Source organism: Procambarus clarkii, chromosome 35 (genome assembly GCF_040958095.1).
Source record: "Procambarus clarkii isolate CNS0578487 chromosome 35, FALCON_Pclarkii_2.0, whole genome shotgun sequence".
In the NCBI taxonomy this organism is placed as follows: domain Eukaryota; kingdom Metazoa; phylum Arthropoda; class Malacostraca; order Decapoda; family Cambaridae; genus Procambarus; species Procambarus clarkii.
Window position 1 is genome coordinate 40,770,104 of NC_091184.1, and position 25,541 is coordinate 40,795,644.

Below are 25,541 nucleotides of genomic sequence, written 5' to 3' on the forward strand. Positions count from 1 at the left end.
CCTGCCTGCCTGCCTGTGCCTGCCTGCCTGTGCCTGCCAGCCTGCCTTTCTCTCCCTAATTCTCACTACTACTTCCATCCCTTCCTGCCTACCTCCTAGCATCTCTCCCTACCTCCCCCTCCCTCTTAGCATCTCTCCCTACCTCCTAACATCTCTCCCTACCTCCCCCTCCCTCCTAGCATCTCTCTCCCCCTCTCTCACTGATTCTCCCCCCCCCCTCATTCATACTGCCTCCCACCTCAGCTCCATCGTCCATCCACCCACCAGTCAGCCATCACTGACGCAATGCGTGCATTTGGAGCCAACATGGTGCACAGATGTTTCTTGATTGTGCAGATATGTAAAACAAAAGCACAGAATGAACATTCCAGCCTTATGGCAATTCAAAATAATCGGAATAATAGGCCGTGAATCTGTGAAGTCACAGTGGGCAAACTGGACCATCTTCCACCCACCACCACAAGCCGGCGTGACGCTTGGCGGACCCCTTCCTACCCGAACTTTGTTCGGGTAGCATGACTCCCCAACCCCAATCGGGAAACTGGAAGTTTCGGATAACTAAAGTTCGGAAACCAAGTGGTGCTCTGTATATATATATATATATATATATATATATATATATATATATATATATATATATATATATATATATACAGTACTGTATATGAATCTGGCAATAATATTAGCCTGATTCTGATATTTGTATTATCTTATATCTGGTATTTTATAAACCAAAACTTTGCATATATATGAGTGACTCCAGAATTTGTATTATAATGCGGAGTATTTCATCGAAGGCTTAATTACTAATATTTATTTCATTTGTTTACAGATGCCTTAATCTGACAATTTATTAATATAAAAGGATGTCTGCTTTTAAATTAGTGATTTACAAAATTTGATATAAAGTCCTTAGTTTGAATATTGTTTAATTGATAAGTATATTTATGATCATTATTGGCCTGTATTATGAGGTGTAGGAGTAACCTATATGGTTTTGATTGGTCGTTTAATTTCTTGTCTTGATGGATGTGAATGATGTTTAATTATTATATATTTAGGCTCTATTATTAATTCAAATTATTTATAGATAGAATAATGTGCAATAGATGGCTCTTAAAACCTGTTAATTATTATATTATTATTACTTGACAATTGTCTCAACATTCCAATTTACTGTCCTCTTACTATAAGTGTTGTTTTAATTAGCACATAAATGATCTTCACGTAATATGGTTTATTTACCCCCATGACAATGCTTCAGTATTTGTAAAGTTATAATTCCCGGTTATTAAGGTAATTAGAGAAATAACAAACCCTGAATATATGAACGTTAAAAGCATTTTGGTATGTGCAAAATATTCTTGTTTTGCAAGAACACTGGCTTACATCTTATGAATATCAAAACCACTTCAAATTTATTGATAGTTCTTTTTCCACTGCCAGTATTGACATGTCTATTGACTGGTCAGGTCCTGGAAGACCCTATGGTGCTGCTGCTATCCTGGGCATAACAATATGCAATGTAAAGTTGAGGTTGTCAATATTGTATCAGGGCTCACTCCTGCTATACTTGTGTCCTATAGTTATCTGGAGATGATTTCGGGGCTTATCATCCCCCACGGCCCGGTCCTCGACCAGGCCTCCTTTTTGTTACACAATCCCAAGGAAGCAGCCTGTAACAGCTGTCTATCTCTCAGGTACATATTTACTGCTAGGTGAACAGACTCATCAGGATGAAAGAAACTCTGCCCATTTGTTTCCGCCTCCACCAAGGATCGAACCCGGAACCTCAGGACTACGAATCCGATGTGCTGTCCACTCAGATGTCAGAGCCCCTTTGCTCAGGGGCCTGAAAGGTGCTCAGCAGTATTTGATTATGTGTGTGTGTATATGCATGGTTTCCACAAGCAATATCAACTGTGCAGATGAGTATGGAAATGTATGATCAGAAATATATCAATTGACTAATTTGTATCATAATGCTGAACTCATGGGTGGTAGGTGATTTTTAACACTAATTTTACCTGCTAAGATGTATACTTAAATTTGTTTAATGAATTTATGGATGCTGAAAATTTACATAATCCTGCTATTAATGATTTATTTACTATTACTATAGCTTTATGTCATGAGATAGGAATGGAAGGTCTCATATTGATCATTTTCTTATTGATGATATAACTGGTCACACCTTTAAGTATAAGGCTGGCAGTGATGACAACCTGTCCTGGTATCATCCTGCCATGGCCACCTCCAATATACCTCACTCACAAGTTGCTGCTGCCAAAGATAACATAAACCTCCCTAGAACACACCTAAACGTAGGAAGGCCACTCTTGCTGACCTGGATAAGTTTAAATGCCTGCTTAACCAATACTCAAATCACAAGTGATGCAATTGCTTGCAATATTATTCAGTGCAATTTGCATCAGAACAATCTCAAGGACTTTTTCACATCAGTCGTTTCAGTGCTAGATAGGGCAGGGGAAGACAGTATTTATCTTATAACCAATAAAAGAAGTAGTATGCCAGGTTGGAATAATCATGTTAGGGGAAATTCAAAATAGAACTACCTTTTGGCATAACCTACAGAAAGATGCAGGGTGCTCCAGATCTTTTGGAAAACTCTATGGAAAGTTTCAGGGTGCTACAGACCATTTGGCATAACCTATGGAAAGATGCATGGTACTGCAGACATTTTGGTCTAACCCACAAAAAGATGCATGGTACTGCAGACGTTTTGGCATGACCTTCGGAAAGAGGCAGCAGGCCTTAAACCTTTTGGCATAACCTACGTAAAGATGCAGGGGGCCCCAGAGATGGTGGCCCCAGCTCAGGTGTGGCACCAGGGCTCAATATCATCAAGAAAGTGGATTAAGAAAGAGAAAGATAATATTGTGAGATCAAAAGTTGTCGATAATCTTTCAAGGAAAAAATTTTATGATTTTTTAGGTGAAATTAGAAAAAAGGTTCATGCAGAGGAGTAACAAAAGTTATAGATGATGTCTCTGGGGCCCAATAATATATGAAATGGTTTAAAAGAAAAATCTTTAACATTGTAGAACACTGCGAGGTGCACATCAGATGAGACTGAAACTGACCTAATTACAGCTGTATGTGAAACCTGTATGGCCCCTGCCCCCCCTAATATTAAACACATGCACACAGTAACCCCCTGTAGCACACAGTAACCCCCTGTAATGGCCCTAATATTAAACACTTGTACACTGTAACCCCTGTAATGGCCCTAATGCTAAACACCTGTACACTGTAACCCCTGTAATGGCCCTAATGTTAAACACCTGCACACTGTAACCCATGTAATGCTTGAGAAAACTTAAAAAGCTAAACAATAGGAATTACGATATTTTACATAATTGTGATATAATACAGTAATATATTATGATATATTACTGTACTTTATTTAGTATTTTTGTATACAAGGGTTCTTACATTATAGTACAGCCAATAGCACACATAGCGTTATGGGTGAATGTCTATGTGTCTTACAGGCACACTCTCCCATGGTACATCACCACCATGTGTCTTACAGGCACACTCTCCCATGGTACATCACCATCATGTGTCTTACAGGCACACTCTCCCATGGTACATCACCACCATGTGTCTTACAGGCTCTCTCTCCCATGGTACATCACCACCATGTCTCTTACAGGCTCTCTCTCCCATGGTACATCACCACCATGTGTCTTACAGGCACACTCTCCCATGGTACATCACCACCATGTGTCTTACAGGCACACTCTCCCATGATACATCACCACCATGTGTCTTACAGGCACACTCTCCCATGGTACATCACCACCATGTATCTTACAGGCCCACTCTCCCATGGTACATCACTACCATGTGTCTTACAGGCACACTCTCCCAGGGTACATCACCACAATGTGTCTTACAGGCACACTCTCCCATGGTACATCACCACCAGGTGTCTTACAGGCACACTTTCCCATGGTACATCACCACCATGTGTCTTACAGGCACACTCTCCCATGATACATCACCACAATGTGTCTTACAGGCACACTCTCCCATGGTACATCACCACCATGTGTCTTACAGGCACACTCTCCCATGGTACATCACCACCATGTGTCTTACAGGCACACTCTCCCATGGTACATCACCACAATGTGTCTTACAGGCCTACTCTCCCATGGTACATCACCACCATGTGTCTTACAGGCACACTCTCCCATGATACATCACCACCATGTGTCTTACAGGCACACTCTCCCATGGTACATCACCACCATGTGTCTTACAGGCACACTCTCCCATGATACATCACCACCATGTGTCTTACAGGCACACTCTCCCATGGTACATCACCACCATGTATCTTACAGGCCCACTCTCCCATGGTACATCACTACCATGTGTCTTACAGGCACACTCTCCCAGGGTACATCACCACCATGTGTCTTACTGGTGAGCACATCTAGGTAAGCACATCCAGGTGAGCACGTCTAGGTGAGCACATAAACTATGCCTATAAACTTACTGTTTATAGGCATAGATGATCACCTAGATGTGCTCACCTAGACGTGATCACATATCATACCACGGTTGTGTGTAGTGATTATTTAGTGTCAGAGTGGTTGACAAATGGAATGCATTAGGAAGTAATTTGGTGGAGGCAAACTCCATACACAGTTTCAAGTGTAGATATGATAGAGCCCAATAGGCTCAGGCACCTGTACACTACCGCAAGCACAAATAGATGAGTACCTTCATGTGATCATTTAGTTGTTCTCACTCTAATTATCAGTCTTTCATCTTGTTTATTACTTAATTATTACTGATACCATAAGTTGTTTTTGAAATGTTCATGTTTGTTTTAGTAATGATCGCAAGGTAGGAACCCCAGTTGAAAGATTAGAGAAGACAGGTATACATCAGTATATATGACGAATACATTAGGTTAAGATTTTTCTTTTATTTAGCATACACGAATGCATATGCACATGTTGTGAGTTTTGCAACATATGTGAATGGCGTTTTGTGAGTGTTGCAACACAGAAATGAGGAGTTGTGAGTGTTGCAACACAGAAATGAGGAGTTGTGAGTGTTGCAACACAGAAATGAGGAGTTGTGAGTGTTGCAACACAGAAATGAGGAGTTGTGAGTGTTGTAACACAGAAATGAGGAGTTGTGAGAGTTGTAACACAGAAAAACATTTTGGAACACTCACTGATATTATGGAAATTATGTGGTTGCAATAAGGTATTCCTGACTGGTGAAAACTCACAACACGTTATTCCTGTGTTGTAACGTTGCACATATACCTATAACACCTATAACATGTTATTAGTATGTTGCAGTACTCACAACACATTGTTCTGTGTTATAACAATCGCAATCTTCCTGCTTAATGAAGAACTTAACACTCATATGTTCATTCACTTCATCATACATCATCAGTTGACAGTTGAGGCCTGAGAAGCAAAAATCCACGAGGAAAAACTATAAGAAAAATATGTAAGGTAAGGCAAGGTAATTATGAGGTGAAAGTGCTAGGCCAGTATGCTTATATATCACTTGGAAGGGTCATTAAGATGAGCTGGGATATGAGGACGGAGTGAAGGAACGCTGCCCAACCACTTCCACTTCCGGAATCGAACAAAAACATATTTTATAAACATCAAGGATCTGAATATATTTAATCGAAGGAAACTCTACACAGTTGTTCTCTGGAATTCTATAAGGTATATCAAGATATATACACTTAGTACTTAATAAATAAAAAAATTTCAGGACAGGCTGTTTAATGGCATTGATGTACTCACCTAGATGTGCTTACCTAGATGTGCTCACCTAGATGTACTCACCTAGATGTGCTCACCTAGATGTGCTCACCTAGATGTGCTCACCTAGGTGTGCTCACCTAGGTGTGCTCACCTAGATGTGCTTACCTAGATGTGCTCACCTAGATGTACTCACCTAGATGTTCTCACCTAGGTGTGCTCACCTAGATGTACTCACCTAGATGTGCTCACCTAGATGTGCTCACCTAGATGTACTCACCTAGGTGTGCTCACCTAGGTGTGCTCACCTAGATGTGCTTACCTAGATGTGCTCACCTAGATGTACTCACCTAGATGTTCTCACCTAGGTGTGCTCACCTAGGTGTGCTCACTTAGATGTGCTTACCTAGATGTACTCACCTAGATGTGCTCACCTAGATGTGCTCACCTAGATGTGCTTTCCTAGATGTACTCACCTAGATGTGCTCACCTAGATGTGCTCACCTAGATGTACTCACCTAGATGTGCTCACCTAGATGTACTCACCTAGATGTGCTTACCTCTATGTGCTCACCTACATGTGCTTACCTAGGTGTGCTCACCTAGATGTGCTCACCTAGATGTACTCACCTAGGTGTGCTCACCTAGGTGTGCTCACCTAGATGTGCTCACCTAGATGTACTTTCCTAGATGTGCTCACCTAGATGTACTTTCCTAGATGTGCTCACCTAGATGTACTCACCTAGGTGTGCTCACCTAGATGTGCTCACCTAGATGTGCTCACCTAGATGTGCTCACCTAGATGTGCTCACCTAGATGTGCTCACCTAGATGTACTCACCTAGGTGTGCTCACCTAGATGTACTCACCTAGGTGTGCTCACCTAGATGTACTCACCTAGGTGTGCTCACCTAGATGTACTCACCTAGGTGTGCTCACCTAGATGTACTCACCTAGATGTGCTCACCTAGATGTGCTCACCTAGATGTGCTCACCTAGATGTGCTCACCTAGATGTACTCACCTAGGTGTGCTCACCTAGATGTACTCACCTAGGTGTGCTCACCTAGATGTACTCACCTAGGTGTGCTCACCTAGATGTACTCACCTAGATGTGCTCACCTAGATGTACTCACCTAGGTGTGCTCACCTAGATGTACTCACCTAGGTGTGCTCACCTAGATGTACTCACCTAGGTGTGCTCACCTAGATGTACTCACCTAGATGTGCTCACCTAGATGTACTCACCTAGGTGTGCTCACCTAGATGTACTCACCTAGGTGTGCTCACCTAGATGTACTCACCTAGGTGTGCTCACCTAGATGTACTCACCCTAGTTATCAGTGTTAAATATTAACAAAAACTATAGCTGATTTTTTACTCTTCAATTTAATTTTCTAGTAATGATCACATAGCAGGAATTTTATCTGCGTCATTAGAAGAAATAAAGTACAGTGTATTTGGCGTTTATGGGTTTAATTTTTATTTTACTTCTAGTTCGCCGCAGGTGCAGAAAGAAAGAAGCAACAGATCGATGGAACTTGACGTCATAGTGTGTTCAAACTCATAAGATTCCAATTCTTGCCCTAAACTTTTAACAAAAAAGTCACTCAAGTTATTTTTCTATATTGAAGACTTCAAACAATTTATAATAATAGCTACGGTAATTATGGTAATATTCTGTCAATAGTTGAGGCATTAAGGTAATATTTATGGTAAAGACTTGTATATTCCTTTTGTGTACAGAGGAAATATTGGTATATTTCTAACACAATCTCACGGGAGTCATTATATTATTGATTATATTTCTCTATTGATGCTTGAGAAAAGGAATTTATAATGAGAACGGAGTTATGAACGATAATCTACTTGCACACAAACAACATATATTGAGACATTCACACATGTTGTGAGCTTCACAACAGCAACGGAATAGCGTGTTGTGAGCGTTGCAATACAGGAGTGAGCTGTTATTGTTGCAACACAGAAATAATGTGTTGTGAGTGTTGCAACACATGACTAACATATTTGTTGTGAACGTTGCAACATAAAATAATATACTGTGAGAGTAGCATCACGTTATTTCTGCGTTGCAATGGTGCAACACTCGCCACATAATATCTCTCTGTGTGGGAATGGTGCAACACTCACCACATAATATCTCTGTGTTGCAATGGTGTAACACTCACTACATAATATCTCTGTGTTGCAATGGTGCAACACTCACCACATAATATCCCTGTGTTGCAATGGTGCAACACTCACCACATAATATCCCTGTGTTGCAATGGTGCAACACTCACCACATAATATCTCTGTGTTGCAATGGTGCAACACTCACCACATAATATCCCTGTGTTGCATCATTCAACCCCCATTATTTCTGTGTCGCAACACTCGCAACACGTTATTGCACGCAACATTCCTGTCCGTTGCACGCAACATTCATAACACGTTATTCCTGTCCGCTGCAACATTCACGATACGTTATTCTTGTATTACAACGTTGCAACACTCGCAACACAATATTACTGTGTTGCAGCGTTCATAACATTTTATTTCTGCGTTGCATTATTCACAACACTTTTGTTCTGTGATGCAACACTCACAACATGTCACCCCTGAGTTGCAACACTCACAACGGGTTATTTGTGTGGTGCAACTCTCACAACACGCTAATCTTGTGTTGCAATGATGTAACAACACTCCCAATCTATAATTTATGCGCGCAATACTTACAGAACGTCATTTCTGTGTTGCACTACTCACAAAATGTCATTTATGTGTTGTAACACTCACAACATGTTATTCCTGTGTTGCATCGCTGCATCACTCACAACATGTTATTGTTGTGTTTCAACACTCATAAGACGTTAGCAATGTGATGCAACACTCAACTCGTTTTCCCATCAAGCGTTAAACGTTGTATTCTTGCACCATATTAATTGTTCATTGTTAATATGTAAATTATAAATGATAAGAGATTGAAAAGATAGATAAAAGGTGATGGAAAATACTGTTATAAATAGATAAATAGAAAATAATTAAAATAACAGGAAAGAATATATAAATTATATGCAAATGAATAGTTATTAAAGATGGTTAAGTGTATAAATACAAGTGATTAAGTATCTAAAAATGTTATTGAACTAATAAATACATGATGATTAAAGAATTAATTTAAATGTGATAAATAGATATGTAAAAGGTGCTGGAATAGATCTATAAAAAGTGAATAAATATTAAAGGGATTAAATAGATGAAAAAATAGGACTCAATAATTCCAAGTAGAGTGTTATTTGGGCAATAGATGAAAACAGGAAGTTCCGGTCAAGGGGTCCAACTGGTGACAGCGTGAACACCGGGTCCAACTGGTGACCGCGTGAACACCGGGTCCAACTGGTGACCGCGTGAACACCGGGTCCAACTGGTGACCGCGTGAACACCGGGTCCAACTGGTGACCGCGTGAACACCGGGTCCAACTGGTGACCGCGTGAACACCGGGTCCAACTGGTGACCGCGTGAACACCGGGTCCGACTGGTGACCGCGTGAACACCGGGTCCGACTGGTGACCGCGTGAACACCGGGTCCGACTGGTGACCGCGTGAACACCGGGTCCAACTGGTGACCGCGTGAACACCGGGTCCGACTGGTGACCGCGTGAACACCGGGTCCGACTGGTGACCGCGTGAACACCGGGTCCGACTGGTGACCGCGTGAACACCGGGTCCAACTGGTGACCGCGTGAACACCGGGTCCAACTGGTGACCGCGTGAACACCGGGTCCAACTGGTGACCGCGTGAACACCGGGACCAACTGGTGACCGCGTGAACACCGGGTCCAACTGGTGACCGCGTGAACACCGGGACCAACTGGTGACCGCGTGAACACCGGGTCCGACCTCCCAGTCTGGCCACGACTCTTCCTGCTTAATGAAGAACTCAACAGTCATACATTCATCCACTTCATCATACATCATCAACTGACAACTGAGGCGTGTGAAGGAGAAAGTCGGGAAGGAAAATTAATCTTTATGAGAAGAGGATGTAAGGTAAGGTAAGGAAATGATGAGGTGAAAGCACCAGGCCAGTATGAATATATAACACTTGGAAGGGACATTAGGATGGGCTGGGATGTGAGGACGGAGTGAAGGAACGGTGCTCTACCACTTGCACCATCGGGGATCGAACGCCGACCCTGCAAGAAGCAAAAGTATGGAGTGGAAAAACGGTGCCCAATCACTTGGACCTTCGGGGATCGAACAGAAAACATACTTTATAGACATCATAGATCTCAATAAAGTTAAACAAAGCGAACACTTCGAAGTTATTTTCTCACATTTATTAAGGTAAATAAATATTCAACCAGGAGATATTCTACTTTGTATTTATTTAATCAACAAATAATATGTTTACATTGGTTGTTTATGGACATACAAGTAATTATGGTAATATTATAGTAATAGTTCAGGTAATTATGGTAATATTATAGTAATAGTTCAGGTAATTATGGTAATATTATAGTAATAGTTCAGGTAATTATGGTAATATTATAGTAATAGTTCAGGTAATTATGGTAATATTATAGTAATAGTTCAGGTAATTATGGTAATATTATAGTAATAGTTCAGGTAATTATGGTAATATTATAGTAATAGTTCAGGTAATTATGGTAATATTAAAGCAATAGTTCAGGTAATTATGGTAATATTATAGTAATAGTTCAGGTAATTATGGTAATATTAAAGCAATAGTTCAGGTAATTATGGTAATATTATAGTAATAGTTCAGGTAATTATGGTAATATTATAGTAATAGTTCAGGTAATTATGGTAATATTATAGTAATAGTTCAGGTAATTATGGTAATATTATAGTAATAGTTCAGGTAATTATGGTAATATTATAGTAATAGTTCAGGCAATTATCCTGTTGCTGTCAATATCTTACGACAGTTAAAATGTTTTTGATTACATAACTTTATTGACTCAAGAAATTAAAGAATCGTGAATGAAAACCTGACTGAAGTTAAAACTTGTCATATTCATGTCCAAAATACACAGATTTAAAACGAACGCACACAGACATGTTGTTAGTGTTGCAACGCTCAGGAACGGCATGTTTTGGGTGTTGCAACACAGGAATAAGGTGTTGAGAGTCTTGCAACACTGAAATAAGAAGTTATAAGTGTTGGAACACAAGAAGGAGGTGTTGCGAGTGTTGCAAAACAGAACATGTTGTGAGTGTTGAGCAAAATTTATCAATTTTGTGAGTGCAAAAACAACCACTGCGCCACGGGGATTGTTATTAAAGTTATAGTTAAGGTAATTATGGTCAATTCCTTTCAATATGTTACGGCATTTAACATATTTTTCGTTACATTTCTTTACTGATGCTAGAGAGGAAGGAATCCTGAATGACAACCTTGCTGTAAATGACAGTCCAAATATAGAGAAGGAAAAATACACAGACATAACACGAGTGAATATGTGAGTGTTGCAGTGTAAAGGAATACCTTGTTGTGAGTGTTACATCACAGGAATGAAGTGTTGTGAGTGTTACATCACAGGAATGAAGTGTTGTGAGTGTTACATCACAGGAATTAAGTGTTGTGAGTGTTGCATCACAGGAATGAAGTGTTGTGAGTGTTACATCACAGGAATGAAGTGTTGTGAATGTTGAAACACAGAAATATCAAATTGTGAGTGTTGCAAAATATAAATAATGTGTTGTGAGTGATGCAACACAGAAATAAAATATTGTGATTGTTCAACTGTAGAAATAACAAATTTTTGTTTTGCAACAAAGAAAATAACGTATTTTGAGAGTTATAACCCAGAATAATGTATTGTGAGTACTGCAATACAGTAATAACATGTTGTAGGTGTCACAACGTTGCAACACAAGAATAACGTGTTGTGAGTGTTGCACCAGTATGGAATAATTTATTGTAACAAATAATTACCGTGTTGTGAGTGAGTGTTGCATCATATTTTTTTGTGATGCAAAACTCACAACACGTTATTTCTGTCCTGAAATACTTGCTATACATTATTTCTTAGTTGTAACGCAGACAACAAGTTATTTATGTTTTGCAACACAATGTTATTGTTGTATTGCAACACTCACAATGTTATTGTTGTATTGCAACACTCACAATGTTATTGTTGTATTGCAACACTCACAATGTTATTGTTGTATTGCAACACTCACAATGTTATTGTTGTATTGCAACACTCACAATGTTATTGTTGTATTGCAACACTCACAATGTTATTGTTGTATTGCAACACTCACAATGTTATTGTTGTATTGCAACACTCACAATGTTATTGTTGTATTGCAACACTCACAATGTTATTGTTGTATTGCAACACTCACAATGTTATTGTTGTATTGCAACACTCACAATGTTATTGTTGTATTGCAACACTCACAATGTTATTGTTGTATTGCAACACTCACAATGTTATTGTTGTATTGCAACACTCACAATGTTATTGTTGTATTGCAACACTCACAACATATTATTACTATTTTATAATAATATAATAATAATATATATTATAATATGTGAAAGTTGCAAGAATCGATATATAAAACGTGATTGAAAATATAAAATATGATTAAATAGATGACAAATATTATTGAACTAACACTAAAGTATCTTGTAGCCAATATATGGGAAAAAGGAAGACTAAACCGAGAGTTCGAACTCTCAGCAGTTAACACCCCGGTGTTAACACCCCGAACTCCCCGGTGTTAACACCCTGAACACCCCGGTGTTAACACCCTGAACACCCCGAACACCCCGGTGTTAACACCCTGAACACCCCGGTGTTAACACCCCCGAACACCCCGGTGTTAACACCCTGAACACCCCGGTGTTAACACCCCGAACACCCCGGTGTTAACACCCTGAACACCCCGGTGTTAACACCCCCGAACACCTCGGTGTTAACACCCTGAACACCCCATTGTTAACACCCCGAACACCCCGGTGTTAACACCCTGAACACCCCGGTGTTAACACCCCGAACACCCCGGTGTTAACACCCTGAACACCCCGGTGTTAACTCCCTGAACACCCCGGTGTTAACTCCCTGAACACCCCGGTGTTAACACCCCCGAACACCTCGGTGTTAACACCCTGAACACCCCATTGTTAACACCCCGAACACCCCGGTGTTAACACCCTGAACACCCCGGTGTTAACACCCAGAACACCCCGGTGTTAACACCCTGAACACCCCGGTGTTAACTCCCTGAACACCCCGGTGTTAACACCCAAAAAAAGTATTCCTCTAGAGGGACATGACGAGGGAGGAGAGGGCCATGGCGGCAGAAGCAAGGAAGAAGCGCAGGGCGAGAGGGGAAAACCAAGAAACCACAGCTCCCAACACATCACCCCCAGAGGCGAGGGGGGAACCCACAACCAGCTACCCAGTAACACCAGCGGGGAGGGCAACCCCACCACCCTCCTCTGCATAAAAAACCCCCCTTTCCTTCCTGTCCTCCCGCCCCGTTCACCCCATACCCTCCCTGTCCTTCCCCCGTCACTTGACCCCCCACCCCTCATCCCAGTATCCTCTGCAACCCTGGTATCCACCTCACAAATCCTCACACCCATGGCACAGCTTCCTCCACCAGCAGAACATTCACCAAGGAGGAGATTTGAGAAGGGACAGAAGAAAGTGAGCCTCAAGGCAATGTACACTAACATAGACAGTATGACAAATAAAGCAAATGAACTTGGAGAATGGGTACTAGAGGAAAACCCAGACATAATAGCTCTCACAGAAACAAAGCTGACGAAAACAATAACAAATGCAGTGTTCCCACAGGACTATTATGTTATGAGGAAAGAGAGAGAAGGGAGAGGTGCGGGTGGTGTAGCTCTGCTGGTAAGAAAAGGCTGGGATTTTGAGGAGTTGGTAGTTCAGGGATGTGAAGGTTTCAGTGACTACATAATAGGAACAATAACAACTGGAGGGCAAAAAATTATAGTTGTAGTCATATATAATCCGCCACCAAATGACAGAAGACCCAGACAGGAATATGATAGAAACAATATGGCCACTATTAACATTCTGCCAGCTTCTGTTGCTGGCAGGAATGGATCTGGACTACTAATCATGGGAGACTTCAACCATGGCAAGATAGATTGGGAGAACAGAGACCCGCATGGAGGACCAGAAACATGGAGAGCTAAGCTGCTGGACGTGGCAACAAGAAACTTTCTAAGCCAGCACATCAAGGATCCAACAAGAATGAGAGAAGAGGATGAACCAGCAATGCTTGATCTGATATTTACCCTAAATGAGTGGGATATAAGGGAAGTCAAGATGGAAGCGCCCTTGGGAATGAGTGATCACAGTGTATTGAACTTTGAGTACCTGGTAGAGCTAGGAATTATCCCCCCAAAAAAAGAACTAGGAAACAAAAGGCTGGCATACCGAAAGGGAAATTATGAGGAGATGAGAAGCTTCCTTAGGGAAATACCTTGGGACACAGACCTCAGAGCTAAGTCTGTACAAGATATGATGGACTATGTCACCCAAAAGTGTCAGGAGGCAGTAAGCAGATACATCCCGGCCCAAAAGGAAAAATCCGAGAAGCAAAAGAAGAACCCAGGGTATAATAGGGCATGTATGGAAGCAAAGAAACTGAACAAAAGGGCGTGGAGGAACTTCCGGAATAACAGAACACTAGAAAGCAGAGAGAGATACCAGAGAACCAGGAATGAGTATGTCAGGGTGAGAAGAGAAGCAGAGAAAAGTTATGAAAATGATATAGCAAACAAAGCCAAGACCGAACCAAAGCTACTCCACAGTCATATCAGAAGGAAAACAACAGTGAAAGAACAGGCATTGAAACTTAGAACAGGCGAGGACAGGTATACAGAGAATGACAAAGAGGTGTGTGATGAATTCAACAAGAGGTTCCAAGAGTTCTTCACAACAGGACAAGGTGAGGTCACTGTGCTAGGAGAAAGGGAAGTAAACCAGGCGGCCTTGGAAGAGTTTGAAATTACGAGAGAAGAGGTCAAGAGACACCTGCTGGACCTGGATGTTAGAAAGGCTGTTGGTCCAGACGGGATCTCGCCATGGGTACTGAAAGAGTGTGCAGAGGCACTTTGCTTGCCACTCTCCATAGTGTATAGTAAGTCACTGGAGACGGGAGACCTACCAGAAATATGGAAGACGGCGAATGTGGTCCCAATATACAAAAGGGGCGACAGGCAAGAGGCACTGAACTACAGGCCAGTGTCCTTGACTTGTATACCATGCAAGGTGATGGAGAAGATCGTGAGAAAAAACCTGGTAGCACATCTGGAGAGAAGGGACTTCGTGACAAATCGACAACATGGGTTCAGGGAGGGTAAATCTTGCCTGACTGGCTTAATAGAATTCTATGACCAGGTAACACAGATTAAGCAAGAAAGAGAGGGCTGGGCGGACTGCATTTTCTTGGATTGTCGGAAAGCCTTTGACACAGTACCGCATAAGAGGCTGGTACATAAGCTGGAGAGACAGGCAGGTGTAACTGGTAAGGTGCTCCAATGCATAAGGGAGTACCTAAGCAATAGGAAGCAGAGAGTTACGGTGAGGGGTGAGACCTCCGATTGGCGTGAAGTCACCAGTGGAGTCCCACAGGGCTCTGTACTAGGTCCTATCTTGTTTCTGATATATGTAAATGATCTCCCGGAGGGTATAGATTCATTTCTCTCAATGTTTGCGGACGATGCTAAAATTATGAGAAGGATTAAGACAGAAGAGGACTGTTTGAGGCTTCAAGAAGACCTAGACAAACTGCAGGAATGGTCGAACAAGTGGTTGTTAGAGTTTAACCCAACCAAATGTAATGTAATGAAGATAGGTGTAGGGAGCAGGAGGCCAAATACAAGGTATTATCTGGGAGAGGAAATTCTTCAGGAGTCAGAGAAGGAAAAAGACTTGGGAGTTGATATCACGCCAGACCTGTCTCCTGCAGCACATATCAAGAGGATAACATCAGCTGCATATGCCAGGCTGGCCAACATACGTACGGCATTCAGAAATTTGCGTAAAGAATCATTCAGAACTTTGTATACCACATATGTCAGGCCAATCCTGGAGTATGCAGCCCCAGCATGGAGTCCATATCGAGTCAAGGATAAGACTAAACTGGAAAAGGTTCAAAGATTTGCCACCAGACTAGTACCCGAGCTGAGAGGTATGAGCTACGAGCAGAGACTACGGGAATTAAACCTCACTTCGCTGGAAGACATTAGAGTTAGGGGGGACATGATCACCGCATTCAAGATTCTCAAGGGAATTGATAGGGTAGATAAAGACAGGCTATTTAACACAAGGGGCACACACACAAGGGGACACAGGTGGAAACTGAGCGCCCAAGTGAGCCACAGAGATATTAGAAAGAACTTTTTTAGTGTCAGAGTGGTTGACAAATGGAGTGCATTAGGAAGTGATGTGGTGGAGGCTGACTCCATACACAGTTTCAAGTGTAGATATGATAGAGCCCAATAGGCTCAGGAATCTGTACACCTGTTGATTGACGGGTGAGAGACGGGACCAAAGAGCCAGAGCTCAACCCCCGCAAGCACAACTAGGTGAGTACCCGAACATCTCGGTGTTAACACCCTGAACACCCCTCGAAGGGGCCTCGTAGCCTGGTGGGTAGCGCGCAGGACTCGTAATTCTGTGGCGCGGGTTCGATTCCCACACGAGGCAGAAACAAATGGGCAAAGTTTCTTTCACCCTGAATGCTCCTGTTATCTAGCAGTAAATAGGTACCTTGGAGTTAGTCAGCTGTCACGGGCTGCTTCCAGGGGGTGGAGGCCTGGTCGAGGACCGGGCTGCGGGGACACTAAAGCCCCGAAATCATCTCAAGATAACCTCAAGATAACCCCGGTGTTAACACCCTGAACACCCCGGTGTTAACACCCTGAACACCCCGGTGTTAACACCCTGAACACCCCAGTGTTAACACCCTGAACACCCCAGTGTTTACACCCCGAACACCCCGGTGTTAACACCCCCGAACACCGGGTGTTAACACCCTGAACACCTCAGTGTTAACACCCTTAACACCGGGTCCGACCTCCCAGTCTGGCCACGACTCTTCCTGCTTAATGAAGAACTCAACAGTCATACATTCATCCACTTCATCATACATCATCAACTGACAACTGAGGCGTGAGAAGACAAAATCAGGAAGGAAAAGTCTCTGAGGAAGCGAGGTAAGGTAAGGTAATTATGAGGTGAAAGTACTAGGCCAGTATGATTATATACCACTTGGAAGGAATATTAAGATCATCTGGGATATATAAGGACGAAGTGAAGGAATGGAAAGCTAACACTTGGACCATCGGGGATGGAACGCAGACCTTGCAAGAATCGAGAGGACGGAGTGGAGAAACGGTGCCCAAGCACTGGGACCATCGGGGATCGAACACAAACGTATTTTATAAGCAGCACAGCTCTAATAAATTTCAGCAAACTGAAGTGTACACAGTTGTTCTCACCAGTTCTTTAAGGTTTATCAATTAGTTATTGAACTTAGTTAATGAATCAATATTAAAGTTATGTTTATCAGTTAGTTATTGAACTACGCCTGGAACCCGTAGGTGCGGGACTCTGAAGTCCTCCTCCTTGGGCTCTAGCAGCCCCAGGCTCTGCTTCAGGAGGCTGGGGTCGTTCTTGCCCTTGCTGGGGTGGTTCTTCTCCGGCCCCGACCACGGTGGTCTCCGGGTTATGAGTCCCTTCTCCAGCTTCCAGGTCAACTCCGGAGCTCACAGTTCCTGCGACGGCGCTGGAACCAATCATATTGGCGTTTGCCTTTCCATTGGAGACTTTCGGCGCCGTGGAGAGGGGGGACCTGCTGCATGGTTGACAGCTTCTCCCCCGTATCAACCTACCCTGGCTTTGTGCCCTGGAGAGGTTACTCCAGACCGACAACCAGAGCACAACTCCATAGTCTCCTGAGACTGATGAATGTCTGCTACTTCTACGACTAGAAGATATAGGTAATAATATATATGTAATAGTATTAGTTAACACAAAAACTATATATTGGAGGAACTCTACAACCTGTAATAAGAAGTCTTTTACTTTGAATGTAACCAATGTTGTAACTCTTTTTGTGTAATGAAATTTTAAATAAAATATAATGACAAAATAAAAAAAATATAGGGATGGTATGAAAAGACAATATATAAGTGTGCGCGGGTGCCCCACAAGGCTTCCCAGGATGCTGCATGTCGTCTTCTTCGAGGTCGAGGGTCCCTACAAACGCAACCAAAGATGGTAACCCCTATATATTTATATAACCTATATCTATAAAATAGAATGTTTATCCGAGGATGGTGACCAGACACTTGGTGGGACTTGCCTCGCCCAGCTTTCCAAGATGAGTCATGTTGGGTAGGGGAGCGTCGGTGTCCGCCGAATTGTAATACTTTAAGAAATATCGGCAATTATATTAATAGCAAACCTAAGACAACCGTGCAGTAATAACATCTATGTAGGAGAAATCCACAAAGGCCGTGACGAGAGTTCGAAGCTACATCCGAGAGCATCCCAGACGCTGCCTTAATCGACTGAGCTACGACATGGTAAAAGAATTGCAACCAGAAGTTCTACTGACCTTACTTGGATCCTGCAGCCTCTCTGAGACAAAAACCAGGATTTTACACAATTCCCCCCATGCACCCGAGCTCTGTCAATAAGCCGTTCTACCTCTTTACAAAATGAAGTAAGAGCGAAGAGGTAGAACGGCTTATTGACAGAGCTCGGGTGCATGGGGGGATTTTTGTAAAATCCTGGTTTGTGTCTCGGAGAGGCTGCAGGATCCAAGTAAGGTCAGTAGAACTTCTGGTTGCAATTCTTTTACCATGTCGTAGCTCAGTCGATTAAGGCAGCGTCTGGGATCCTCTCGGACGTAGGTTTGAACCCTCGTCACGGCCCTTGTAGATTTGTTCATATGATGCATCACGCTATTGTGATTTCTGTCTGTAATCTATGTAGGAGCTTATGATATATTAATAGCAGTGCTTATAAGCAACACATCCATCCTCCATCGTACATATATTGATGTAATGAACAATTGGATAGCAGAATTTGGTATTATTGAATTTGGATAAACCGGCAAAGGTTTTGTCAAATCAAATCAAATGTTTATTCAGGTAAAGTACATACATACAAGGTGAGACACAAATATGTTGTGGGATTTATAGATAGAGCTTGTACATACAATGTCTAAAGCCACTATTACGCCAAGCGTTTCGGGCAAGGTTGGCCCGAACCTTTGTATTTGTTTCTCATAAATCCTAACGTAACTTACCATCCAAGGTCTAATTCTAATACATGCTAACTGAGGCCAAATGTGGGAACCGACCTGTGAGATTTATATTTATTTGATTTATATGAATTTATATAGAATTTATATTTACGTTAATTTGTATACTTCGATAGCAATTTGTATGATGATAAGTGGACTGTATTTCTGCAATAATCTCACAAATCGATCCTCTACACATTAGGGGGGTTTATATTGAATTTATATATATGCAGCCAATCAAACTACAGTATTAGACTACATACATTGAAGAGGTTCCTTATCTTATTGTACAGCCGGCCTTAGTCCACCAGGTATAACCAGGATGTAGACACCAAATTATCCTCTTTGAGGTAGCTTCCATCACCCAGTAACTGGTACACAAAGCATGCTTCCTCGTCTTGACCTGTCAAAAGGGCGCTAGCTGTAAAGCCAGAATCCTAATATATGACAGCTATATCAGAGAAAACACTGTACAAGGAATCATAAAGACCTGGCTTAATTACCTTTAGTATGAGGCGATCTCGTGATCTAACCAGTTCACCCTATCTAATGACATTAATGGCCACAAATGATAGATAAATGGGTTTCGACAGAACACTTAACTTGTATTTGTTGACAGCGTGTTGATGATGGTACACCTTTGGTTTCCATAACACTTCGTCCAAGTAAAATTAACAGGAGCCGAAATGCTCCCGTGCGCCTCTGGTCTAAGTACAATAACAATGGCTGACCACTCCCTCACAACTGACGCTACTGGCCTACATTGTCCAGATGACAGTAAGTGATAGAAGGGTCACATTTACTCTATTTTAATTCTGATAATTAAGTTAATTTATATGAGATGTTTTTATGATGGTAAAGTCCAAAGACTAATGTATTTAAGAATAATTCCCACCATAATAGGTGGTGAATTTATAATAGTATGTGGTAATGATACTCCGTTTTCTATAGACAGTAATTCCACTACATGTTACATTTTCTATGGGTTAACTTGTTTATACAACGCAGCAGCAATATTATCTGCCTGCATGTAATATTAAATGATGTTGGATTTTCCGACATAATTCCCCAGGGGGCTGCTCACGGGTCGAAGTCCTATTTAGAACAGACGAACACCGATACTCCTCCTTCGAATTATTAGATTAATTTGATGTTAGTAGTTAGTAATCACACATTTGTGCATCTGTTCGTACAGGACGGATGTCCCGTACTAGAGTTGCAGGGGTTAGAAGTCTAATGCGATTTCATTTCCCTGTTAACTCTTGAAAGGCTAATATTCAAGCCTAATTACATATTATTTAACCCAGAAGACTGAATGTGATCAAGTACTACAGTCAAGTATGATTCAGGGACTGCAGTGAGATCAGTGACATTAGATATAACTTGAAGTTTGTTCAGGTAACTGGTCACTGATATATAAACACTGAGGCCCATGGAATACATCTTGATTAAATAATAAATGTATCAAATCAGTCATCAGATTTATTGGGGTTTAATTCAGTTAATTGATTCAGAGGATTGAATAGCTCATCATTAAAGTAAAATATGGTTCTGAGACTGCAGTGGGTTCAGTGAAACTGGTCGCAGTGACTTGTAGCTGTTTTAGGCTACTGTTCACTGATTTGCCACTGAGGCCTCATGAACTCATCTTCAGCTTTAAATGATGATACTAACATCAACCTCTGTTGGTATAGTCAGCTGTAATCTCCTTAGTATAATGCTACTGGAGAAATATAATCAGCTGACAAATTTAGATTTCTACTGGTATTGTTTATCTGCAGCCATAGGTCTCCTCAGGCTTGATACTGGGCCTGAGAGTAATTTACCTCCTGCAGATTTTAACATGGTTATGCCCTGATATTTAGTAGGGCTACCGATGAATCGATGGCAATAGTCTGTCCCTACAAGGAGACCGAAGTCGGTGAGGTGATCAGACTTAATATTATCTGCCAATTTTATTCCTCTATTTCTCAGGAATTTGGCTGTTGCTCTCAGACCTTGAACTTGTAGGTCTACTGGTATTTTGTCCACCACAATGGCTTGTACTCTACAGACGTACCTGCCTATACGTACTGATGGTTGTACCACCTGGTAGACTTGAGGTCCTGCATCTGTTACAAACCCTGAGATATTGAATGACATCTGGGCTACAGGCCTTAATTGTAGTTCATCTGCCAGCCTTTTAGTGACAAATGTTCTCTGGGATCCTTGGTCAAACAACCCACGGGTATGGACCTTGGCCCTGTTATTCAGGATGGTAATTTGGGCAGTAGGCAAAGTCGTATTACCTTTAGACTTTGCCGATTGGACACTCTTTGTTTGTTGCACTTTGCAGTACTGTACTGTGGTGGGAATGCAATCTTCCACCTTGGGTCTTGAATACGTTAATTTCGTATATTTGCACAGTGCTGCATGGTGCCTACCTCTTCTACACCTGTTACAGGTGTTGAATTGGGTATCACAATAGTCTATGTTGTGTGACTTGAGACACCTTGAACATCTCCCTAATTCCTGGAGTCGCTCAATACGAGTGTCTCTGGTTGGATAATTAGCACAACAGTATGTTGAATGTTTCTTTTTGGAGAACATACATGTCCCCCAGCCTACTGCACGTTTGGAAGTTACCGGTTTGGGTGAACTAGTAACAGTAGGCTTGGAGGATTCTGCTGCATTGTCAGATTTTCTGCAACTTGATGTTAGAGTAATTGACTGACGTTTATTTGGGGTAGTTGTTTTACCCTTTAATTGACTATTATTTTCTATTTCTGAAGGCTTGCATGAGGCTTTAACTTTCTCATTTGCTCGTCGTTTGTTTATGATGGAATGTAAACCTTCAGTGATGTCCTGTACTGTCAGGATGGTGTTATGTTGATGTGCATATAATTCATCTAGTATATCTCTGGACAATTTTCGTTGAAGGACTACTTTGGTCATCCATTCACTAGTAGTTATATCAGCCTTAAGACTGAATGTTCTTAGTAGTGACTCAAACTCCATGCTGAAGGATTGTAATGAGTCAGCAGTCTGATCAGGTTGAGGTAAATCTAGCAGTTGTAGTACTAGATGTATGACAGTTTTCTCATTGCCAGCATTATCCCTAGGAAGCTGGACTGGGAAATTAGTGCTGTCGCTATTTTCATTTACATTTTCTACTACTGGTTCAGCTTCACCTCTAGCTTCGAGGCATGTTAACTTAGTAGCCTCAGGTATTGGGTTTTCAGAATCCACAGAGACTGTGGATAAATTGTCTGAGAACTGCTTAATTTCTGGTGGTATAATATTGGGTGAAGCTGTAGTGGGTGAAGCTTTACTGGGTGAAGCTTTATCCTTGTTGATTAAAGGATCTAATCTGGCTTGACATTTATTCTCAAAAAGATCCAGATCATCCATAACATTATCTACTTTATTTGATGTACTGACTAATTGTTCTGATTCAATTATCCTGTGTAAATGTTTCAACCTGCCTTGAGTTTCTTCTTCATATTGTGCTAGGTCAGACAGGAATTGTTCCACATCTTCAACTACTACGTCGTCGTGGACTTGATTTTGGTAAGATTTCCTATTTGCTTTCAATATATGCAATTGGGTTTGAATCTGTAATAGTGGTATTTTCAACCGACGATAATTAATTACAGGCTCATATAACAACTGTTCATATTGGTCGAGATCTCTTGTCAGTTGACGTTTGCTTGCTACTAAAGCACACTTTGCTTTCTGTGGCTTAGTCATGGTGACTTGTTAATTGGGCACCACTGGCTCATAAATTGTGAGCAAGTACTAATGGTAGCCTAGGGTAAATTTCTGCACTCGCTAGGCTGTAATCCTACCTCTACTAGTGGTTAGCACTTAAAATTAATACACATTATATATATACAATCATACACACTAATGATTTGAGTGATAAACCAGTGTCACTGGAAGTACCTTTAGGTTAGCTCTTCTATATCACCCTAGGATGGAATACACTAATTAATCACTCAAAGGTGTAATGATCATAAGTAAATTATTATATATACAACTCAACTCGAGTTGATAAAAATTACACCCAAAATAGGGTCTGTACCATTCATTAATGGTGCTAGATTGTTCAATATAGTACAACTAGACTATGGTAATAATGGGACTAGGATGAACAATAAATAGTTCAACTAGTCAATGGTAATATCCTACCCTGTTGTGGGTTGGCAATTGGTAAATATTATACTGTGATCACTAGTGCAATATATATTAAATAATTCTCTATTTTGGAGAAATAATATACACAATTATTGATAATAGCCTCTTAATTAGCCTCTATGAAACTTCTAATATTATCTAGAAGTATTAAATATTATTAGTGACCTCGCGAAATAAAGTCCACAAAATTCGTGGATAATCTCTCGCGAAATTTAACACCACGAAATCTGTGAACAATCTCGCAACACAGCCACTAATTTGGCTGGCTTCAATATTAGCGCAGTCATTTCACAGAATAACGCCACCAAATCTGTGGGTGTGCATGAAACCGCTGATGAGGCTGATCTGAACTGAGCGGGGCTCGTGAACTCGCTCGAGGCAACGCCGCCATCTTTGACTGCTGGCTTTGTATAAATCACACTGCACTAGTATATTTAATGAATCCACTGGTTAACTGGTTCATCCGGTACTAAGATGACCAAATGTGGGTTCAAAGGACCAAATAATCCAGTTCCGAAGGTCCAAATAATTCGGTTTCGAAGGACCAAATAATGTGGGAACCGACCTGTGAAATTTATATTTATTTGATTTATATGAATTTATATAGAATTTATATTTACGTTAATTTGTATACTTCAATAGCAATTTGTATGATGATAAGTGGACTGTATTTCTGCAATAATCTCACAAATCGATCCTTTACACATTAGGGGGGGTTTATATTGAATTTATATATATGCAGCCAATCAAACTACAGTATTAGACTACATACATTGAAGAGGTTCCTTATCTTATTGTACAGCAGGCCTTAGTCCACCAGGTATAACCAGGATGTTGACACCAAATTATCCTCTTTGAGGTAGCTTCCATCACCCAGTAACTGGTACACAAAGCATGCTTCCTCGTCTTGACCTGTCAAAAGGGCACTAGCTGTAAAGCCAGAATCCTAATATATGACAGCTATATCAGAGAAAAGACTGTACAAGGAACCATAAAGACCTGGCTTAATTACCTTTAGTATGAGGCGATCTCGTGATCTAACCGGCTCACTCTATCTAATGACATTAATGGCCACAAATGATAGATAAATGGGTTTTGGCAGAACACTTAACTTGTATTTGTTGACAGCGTGTTGATGACGGTACACCTTTGGTTTCCATAACACTTCGTCCAAGTAAAATTAACAGGAGCCGAAATGCTCCCGTGCGCCTCTGGTCTAAGTACAATAACAATGGCTGACCACTCCCTCACAACTGACGCTACTGGCCTACATTGTCCAGATGATAGTAAGTGATAGAAGGGTCACATTTACTCTATTTTAATTCTGATAATTAAGTTAATTTATATGAGATTGTTTTTATGATGGTAAAGTCCAAAGACTAATGTATTTAAGAATAATTCCCACCATAATAGGTGGTGAATTTATAATAGTATGTGGTAATGATATTCCGTTTTCTATAGACGGTAATTCCACTACATGTTACATTTTCTATGGGTTAACTTGTTTATACAACGCAGCAGCAATATTATCTGCCTGCATGTAATATTAAATGGTGTCGGATTTTCCGACACCAAATATAGTACATATATGTTATACTAGGCCTAGAAATATATCTGTTTGGTTTTAGCTGTATTTTTTCCCGACTATAAGGTGAATAGTACCAAATTCTACTATGTAATTGTCCATTACGTCAATATTTAATTTATATGTACGATGCTCTACATAGTTACAAAATGTACAGGAGGATGGATTGCTATCATTAAAGATAAAAACATTTCTTTTGGTTTGTTATGGTAGGAAAAATTTAGACTGTAGCAGAGCGTAGTTTCGATCTACGGACCTCTAGTGGGATTATGGGCCCAGCACGCTTCCACTGCGCCACTCTGCTCCACAATGCATAGTTATATGACTCTCAATATTAATAATTAGTATAATGTAGTATTAGCAAATTACAAATTGGTATAAGTTTTATGATTTAATAAATATTGTCAATGTTCTTTGTTATTAATTTTAGCTCTTTGAAGGGAAGGGAAGGGAACTATCAGGGGGGAAAGCGCCAAGCCATTACAACTATATAGCACTGGGAAGGGGTCAGGATAAGGATTTGGGATGGGACGGAGGAAAGGAATGGTACCCAACCACTTGCTCGGTCGGGGATTGAACGCCGACCTGCAAGAAGCGAGACCGTCGCTCTACTGTCCGACCCAAGTGGTCGGACACTTTGAGTTTATTTCAATAGGTTATGAAAAC

At 41.2% G+C, this 25,541-nt stretch overlaps 1 long non-coding RNA gene across 1 annotated transcript in view; it reads right to left on the reverse strand.

Annotated features, from left to right (window-relative positions):
- The window catches only part of LOC138371291 (uncharacterized), a 239,892-nt gene that overhangs the window by 88,944 nt on the left and 125,407 nt on the right, over positions 1-25,541 (reverse strand). The gene's annotated exons all lie outside the window — the stretch shown is intronic.